Source organism: Pinus tabuliformis, chromosome 7 (genome assembly GCF_031772625.1).
Source record: "Pinus tabuliformis cultivar Carrire ecotype Pingquan chromosome 7, CPIR1, whole genome shotgun sequence".
In the NCBI taxonomy this organism is placed as follows: domain Eukaryota; kingdom Viridiplantae; phylum Streptophyta; class Pinopsida; order Pinales; family Pinaceae; genus Pinus; species Pinus tabuliformis.
Genome location: NC_142293.1, coordinates 206,259,210 through 206,267,185, shown reverse-complemented (window position 1 = coordinate 206,267,185; position 7,976 = coordinate 206,259,210).

The window sequence follows — 7,976 nt, the reverse complement described above, 5'->3', positions numbered from 1 at the left end:
AAATGCAAAGGAGATTCGACCTATTTCAGGCAGAGCATGCATACAATTCACAAAACACAATCTAATTATACTGCTATCCTGTAGAAGCGATAGTATAGGCACAACAATCCGATATTTTTATGACCAGACTGTGAATAATGATCTTGCCACCTTTGAAAGTCAATTGCGGAAGGAGTTTCAGGGTTACCTTTTTCTGCCACCTTTTCTTACGTGAGGAATTCACCTTCCTGTAGAACCGCGTTCCTGTAGAGACTGCTTCCTATAGGACTGCGTTCCTGTAGAAACTGTTCCTGTAGGAGCAGTGTGCAAACTGCGGGGAGGATTGTAGTTGGCCAGCGGTCGAGAGGTGCTTCACCGGTGTTCTAGTAGCCGAAAGCTCGGCGTATCAACGTTTAAAGGAAATCAGAAGAGCCACTCGAGTTTTGAAGTGGAGGTTGATGAATACATGCGCATAATCTAGCCGATTAGATTTTGAATCGGCGCAGCTCGTGGCGCGGGGGGTGAGCTGTCCCCGCCAGACCGTTGGGCGACGTCACCCATCATTCACCTACATATTCAGTCACTGCTGCATTCATTCCCACAGATCTGCCGCCGCCCTTTTCGGTTAAACTCGTTTCTCGGTTGACGGGACTATCCTCACGTGCGTGCTGCGTATTTTCTTTGTCGTGGCTGCCACCCAAGCATCTGACTATACCATAACTAGCCGACGTGGCCAGTCAACTGGCCATATGGCCGCTCAACCATTCATTTCTTTGCCATGCAAAACAAATCAAAGTAATAGTCATGCAATTTGGTGGAAGGAAGGGTTGAGACACTTACCTGCGTGCGGCTGCACACGATTTTTCGGTTTTTGGACGACGGGGAGCGGATCTACCTGCTGCATGCGGCTTACACAGTCCCAGAGGCTCATGGTTATAGGATGCTGGCAATGGAGTGGATGCTCTAGTTGCCTGCGCCCGTGTTTTGCTTGCAGAGGGCAGTGCTGTGAATGGTGTCCACTCATGCAGGTTTGACTGTCACAGGATTCCCGTGGGGTGCCTTGTAACAGTCTCGCCTCCTTGGGTGCATGCTGCACGACGATGGATAAAATCTTCTGATCACGCTCCCGGAGCTTCTGATGCTCGACATGGACGTGGTACGAGCTCTCGGTGCTTGTTTTTCTTTGACAAATGGCTTTACCACGAGAACTCATTGATCTTGTTTGCTGGTGCAGGGATCTTGGTTGCATGGCGACGAGGATGGTGGAGCAAGGTAACAGCAATGTTCAGGAGTGCCAACAGTGGCATGCATGCATCCTACCCATTCCTCAGCCGCTAGATCTCCGTTTGAAACAAATTTTTGGCCGTCCCAAACTTCTACAGGAAGTTTCCTGTAGAACATAGAGTTTCCTGTAGAAATTTTGCACTTTCCTGTAGAAAATCTGCGCCTTCCTGTAGAAAGACTGCGTCCTCTTGTAGAAAGGCAGCAGCTTCCTATAGAAGATTCAAACCATGATAAAATTGCACATACCTTGAAAAACATGGGTGCTCTTGGAGGAGGTATTGATGAGGTTCCTTGATAGCATGATAAGGACCCTTGGCTGTGATTGAAGAGGCTTCTTCTCCTCCATAGAACATCTGCAACCTGCATGCAATTTTCATATTGTGCTTATTATTTTTTTCTTTTTTTTTTTTTCTTTTTTTTTTTTTGAAAGATAATAGTGGCGCACCCAAAGAGGTTTTCACCCTTGCTACCTGCCCTGAGCGCCTCAGAGAGGTTTTCACTCAAGGATCTTTTTCAACCTTTTCTCTTTTTTTTTTTTGGAAAAAGCAATAGGAGCGCCTCAATGAGATTTTCACCCCTACTACCTGCCTTGGGCACCTCAGAGAGGTTTTCACCCAAGGATCTTTATTTTTTTCTTTTTTTTCTCTCTCTTTTTTTTTTTTTTTGGAGATCTTCTTTCAGAGGGTGCTAGAGGCAGAGGCAGAACCCTTCTCTATGACCAATACAGATTTCTCCATAGTTTTGATAAACTCTTGTCTTGAGAGAGGTCTCATGTAGATCTTCAATCGATGCCCATTGACAAGCATGGGAATGGCTTCCTCATCAATAGTTCGAATGAGGACAGATCCATTGTCATGGCATTTCTCCACTGTATATGGTCCTAGCCATCTGGTTCTCAGCTTCCCCTTGAAATCTTTGTATCTGGAATCATACAACAAAGCCCAATCTCCCGGCTGAAATTTCTTGTCATGGAGATGTTGGTAATGCCACACCTTCCTCTGAAGTTGAATCACTTCTGACTGAAGGAGGGCCTGCATCCGGTGCTCGTCCAGGCCATTCAGCTGCAGCAGCCTTTCTTGTTGTGCATGGCTGAGATCTAGGTCCAGCTGAGCTGCCATCCTCAAAGTGTAATACTCAAACTCAATGGACAACAAAGCTTTCTTCCCATAGACCAGCTCATAAGGTGTGAAGCCGGTGGTGGTCTTCCAAGTGGTGTTGTAAGCCCATGTGGCCTCAACCAGGCGATCTTCCCAATCTTTTCTGCTACTGCTCACCACTTTGGTCAAGATCCCTTCTAATGCTCTATTGGTGACTTCCACCTGCCCATTTTCTTGAGGATGATAGGGAGTGGAAGTCCTATGCTTGATCTTGTGATGAGCTAGGAGATCTTCAACCAGGTTGGAGGTGAACTGGCTCCCTTGATCAGTGACCAGCTCTCTTGGATAGCCAAACTTATAGAAGATGTTCTCTCTTAGGAACTCGGCCACCTTTTCTTCTGTTGCTGCTTTGATTGCTTTAGTCTCTACTCACTTTTTCAAGTAGTCAGTACACACAATGATGTAGGATCTTTGCCTCGAAGAGGGATTGATTGGACCCACAAAGTCCATGCCCCACTTCTCAAATGGCTCAAGAGTCACTTGAGGTTGGAGAGGCATTTCATCCCTTTGGGTTGGTTTCCCCATTCTTTGGCATTGGTCACACTGACTGACATATCTTCTGACATCTTGATGAAGTGTGGGCCAATAGTAGCCTGCCTGCAGGATCTTGAAGGCAGTTCTCTTTGCTGCAAAATGCCCTCCACAAGGCCCATCATGACAAGTGAGGAGGATATCAAAGAGTTCCTCCTCCCTTACACAACGCCTTAGGATCTGATCGGGGCCAAGCTTGAACAGGTTGCCCCCGATCCAAGTAAATGAGGCACTTTTTCTGATGATTCTGCTCTTCTCTTTTGAAGAGAGTTGCGGAGGGAACTGAGCCGAAACAAGGTAGTTTGCTATATCAGCAAACCATGGAGAGAGTACTGAGATAGCAAACAGATGCTCATCAGGCATCTGGTCATCCACCGTCCCATCTTCATCTGCAGACAAATCCAATCTAGATAAAAAGTCAACAACAACATTTTCTCTACCTGGTTTATCAACAATGGTTAGATCAAACTGCTGCAGTAAAAGTAACCATCTAATAATACGAGCATTCACATCTGGTTTATTCATTAAATATCTAATAGCTGCATGGTTAGTATGTACAAAGGTCTGGTAACCAGTAATATAATGTCAGAACTTGTTCAATGCATGGACCACAGCCAAGAATTCCTTCTCGGTTACAGTGTAATTCAGCTAAGCTTTGGACAAGTTTTTGCTAACAAAGTAAATGGCATATGGAAGTTTCTGCTCAACTTGTCCTAAAGCTGCACCTATGGCTTTGTTTGAGGCATCAGTGTGGATGTGGAAAGGTAGGGCCCAGTTTGGACCTCTCAGGATTGGGGCTGACACCAACTTGTCCTTCAATTCATTTAAAGCCTTCTGACAATCGTCAGTCCATTTAAACTCCATATCTTTTGCCAACAAACCAAACAATGGCGAGGCTAGCTTGCTGAAATCTTTAATGAATCTCCAGTAGTATCCTGCTAATCCCAAGAAACTCCAGACATCCCTTACCTTTTGAGGGGGTGGAACCCTCTTGATGAGAGCAATTTTGTTAGGATCCACCTGCAATCCTTGGGAAGAAATGGTATGGCCTAGCACGGTCCCTTCAGTCATCAGGAATTCACATTTTTCAGGACTGAGGGACAGGTTCATCTTGGTGCATTTGGTTAGGACTTTCCCCAGGTTGGACAATGCTTCCTGGAAGTTGGCCCCATATGGAGTAAAGTCATCCATGTATATTTCCACTGCATCATGGACCAGCTCCGAGAAGATGCTCAAGACAGCTCTCTAAAAGGTAGCAGGAGCATTGCATAGCCCAAAGGGAAGGACTCGGTAGGCAAAGGTACCCCAAGGACAAGTGAAGGTGGTCTTATCTTGGTCTTCCGGGCTGATTTGGATTTGATTGTACCCGCTAAACCCATCCAGGAAAGAGAAGAACTTCTTTCCTGCCAGTCCATCCAACACTTGATCTATGAAAGGTAGAGGGAAATGGTCTTTCTTGGTAGCTTTGTTCAGCTCACGGTAATCCACACAGATTCTCCACTTCCCATTCTTCTTGGGAACCAACACTAGAGGGGACACCCATTCACTATCTGAGATGGGGTAGATGAATCCGACATCCAACAGTTTTTGCAATTCTTCCTTGACAATGTCCTTAAGGGCAGGATTCATTCTCCTCTGCGGTTGCCTAACCGGTTTACAGTCCTCTTTGATATATATGTGATGAGTACAAACCGAAGGATGGACTCCTTTCATCTCCTTATAGCTCCAAGCAAAAGCATCTAGGTGGTTGGCCAACAGACTACACAGCTCCTTTTCCTGGCTAGGAGATAAGGAGGAGCTGATTTTCAATGCTCTCTCAAGGCCGAACTCCACATTCTTAACTTTGGGAGTGACAGGGTTGGTTGTACAAAGATCCACTAAGGTGCTAGCTTGGGCATCCTCCACCAATTTTTCTAAGGGTAGTGCACTGGTAGGTGGGTTTTGGATCAAGTTCTCGATCAAGTCATCCTTGGTTGGGGGGTTTCTTCTAGTGGTATCTAGGGTACACAGAGGTGCTGAATACACCTTGTCTTCTTCTCCTTCCTCCAACCAGAGTGGTAAGTCATGCTCTAAAGAGGGTTGGGCAGGAGGGTATAGGACTAGCTGCTTGGACATGGGACCATTTTTGATGGTCATGTTTCCTGCCCGATAACTTATGTAAGCATCTGTAGTAGCTAACCAAGGCCTTCCCAAAATGAGAGGATATTCAGTAAGCTTGGCCTTTGGTTGCAGAACTAGGAAGTCTGCAGGGTATTCCCAAGAATCAATGGAGACCATGACATCCTCCACAATCCCTTCGGGAGTCACGGTGGAGCGATCTGCTAATTGCAGTACTGTCGAGGTCTTCCTCAAGGAACCCTGAAGATTGAGTTTAAGCATGGTATCTCTAGTCATCACATTGATGGCCGCCCCCATATCAATCAAGGTGTGGGGGATAATGGTGCCATTGATGTGAACATCTACTACAGGACTTCCAGGATCTAGGTACTTTGGGCAGATGACTTGTCCTAGCATAAGGTCAAACAGTTGTCCTATGACATTGATAATTGAGGCATCTTTCTTCCATCTGCCTGGGTGTTTGAAACACTTCTCCTTAACCAGCTTGTTATATATGGGCACATCCTTGATGGCTTGGAGAAGTGGTATTTTTACACACAACTGCTTGAGCTCACCCAAAAGCTCATCTTCTTCTGGTTTAGGTTCTGTGGTGGCTGTTAGTCTCTCAGGAAAGGGTGGAATAGGCTTTGGTTCACTCTCCTGATGGTCTTCCTCATCCTCTGGGGGAGGAGGCTGGCGATCTGGAAGAGTCTTTCCAGATCTAAGATTGATCTCCTGGATCTCCACAGCATAGGTAGGGCATGAGGTTTCCCCAGTGTATGCCTGCTGGGCCTGTCTATTGTTGGGGTTCGGGTTCGGTTGAGCAGGCATTTGAGGTTTCCTTGGAGGAGCAGGAGGTAATGGTTGAGGTTGAACTGGTGGTGGAGGCAAAATGGCAGGAGGAGTGTTGTATTGGGGCCTCCACCCTGACTGTGGTGCATTCCACTGAGGCTGTGGCTGGGTATGTGAGTGATATGGATGAGAAGTAGGTTGAGTGGGGTACTGAGGTGCATAAGACCATGGAGGAGGCATGGACCATGAAGGATGAGCAGGGGGACCCCAGGAAGGCATAGGAGTTGACTGGTTGGGGTTGTAATAAGCTTGAGATGCCCCTTGCATCCCCTGCTAATAAGGTCTACATCCTTGTGGCCTCCTTTGATTGAGGTAATAGAGAGGCTCTGTGGGAGATTCGGTCCCTTGGTACATGGCTTTAAACCCAGGTAAGGTTGGACACTGATTTGTGGGATGGTCCTCCTCACAAACGAAACACACTTCAACCGAATGCAATGGACATTCGTTCTTAGGGTGCCTCCTTGTGCACCTAGGACAGAAGACAACCAAGGCTCTCTCAGCCTCTTCTTTCTTTTGCTGAATCCTGAAAGTATCCAGCTGCATGCCAATGGTTTGTCTCACCTCACTCTTAAGATCTTCTAATTGGTTCGCAAGCTCATGTTTGGAGAAAGGGACACTAGTGGAGAGGTGGTTTCCCCTACCTCGTTTCCGAGCTGCCCTGGAGTGGTTTCTAAATACAGTCTTGATGTCCTCATAAGGCAGTTGGTAAATGTCCCCCCCAGCTAACATGTGAAGGGTATCTAAGAGGTCCTCAGGGACTCCTCGGAGTAGGACCAACTTGAGGGATTCAGGGTCAAGTGTGCACTTGGCCCGCTTATAGCTTAGTTGGAACCTCTCCTCATAATCCTCTAAGGACTCATCATTTCCCATGGACATCCGAAAGATTTCCCCCTTTGTTTCCTTGGACCTACAGTAATCCCGGTACTTGGTGTTGAAAGCTTGTTGCATCTGAGCCCAAGTAGTGATACTATTCCCAGGTAAACCCATGAACCAGCGTAGTGCTGCATCCTTGAGAGTGGAAGGGAAAAGTTTCAACTTTTTCTCATCTTCAGTATAGTCATAGGTTCTACAAAGGACAACAAACTCAAACAGGAAGGTATCTGGATCTTCAGTGGTCAACCCATGGAAGTGAGGTAAGGCGGAGGGGCTAATGTTTTTCATTTTCATCTCTCCATTGGTCTCTCGGATGGGGAAGGCACCTTCTATTCTCTCGTCTTCTCTTCTATTGTCAACCATAGCTTCAGATGGATTGGTCTCTAACTCTTCTTCTACTATAGGGTCTTTGGATATCTCAGGTTGTTCACCTATAGGTTCCTCTGGGTCACTGTCACCAAAGAAGAGAGAAGGGTGACTCAGTGATGTGGTGGGGGTGTTTGGTAGGAATTTGCCTGATCTATCTCGGTTCCTACGAGGCATGAAATGGAAAAGATTTTCGTTTTCTTTTTGCTTGCTTTTGCTTTGCTTTTCTTTTGGTACCTGCAAAACTGAGACAGATTGATCTACAACTAACTATGAAAGATGCAAAATTAACTGAAAGCAGGAAAGAACTAATCTACTTTGCTCAAATGAAATTGCAGAAAGGAAATGCTAGTCTATGAAAGCAGGAAATGCTAATCTATGAAAGCAGGAAATGCTATGCTACTTTTGCATAACGGAAATGAAGTAAACTACTTAGCAGAAGGTAAGAGTAAGAAAGTAGAAGAAAAGCAACAATTACTAATACTCTGACGCTTCCCCGGCAACGGTGCCAAAAAGATGGTGAGCTCCAGTATTGTAGCAATAATGCTACAACTCCTGGGGCTTCCTGTCTCTTAATTATATCAACCCGGTAGTTCGTACAAACTTGGAAGCGATGGTGCTGTATGCACAAGTACTAGCTCTTGTCGCAGCTGTCACTTGGTCAGCTGGCACAAGTCCGCTAGGGCTCAAGCCAACTTCTATAGGCTCACAGAAGAAGCTTTATCAATGATGGACGAAAGCTAGCTCAAAGAAGACCACTCTACTTGGCAAGAATGAACTGAAAGCAAATCAAAACATGGAAACCCTAATTTAACTAGTCTAATCTCTATGATGCAA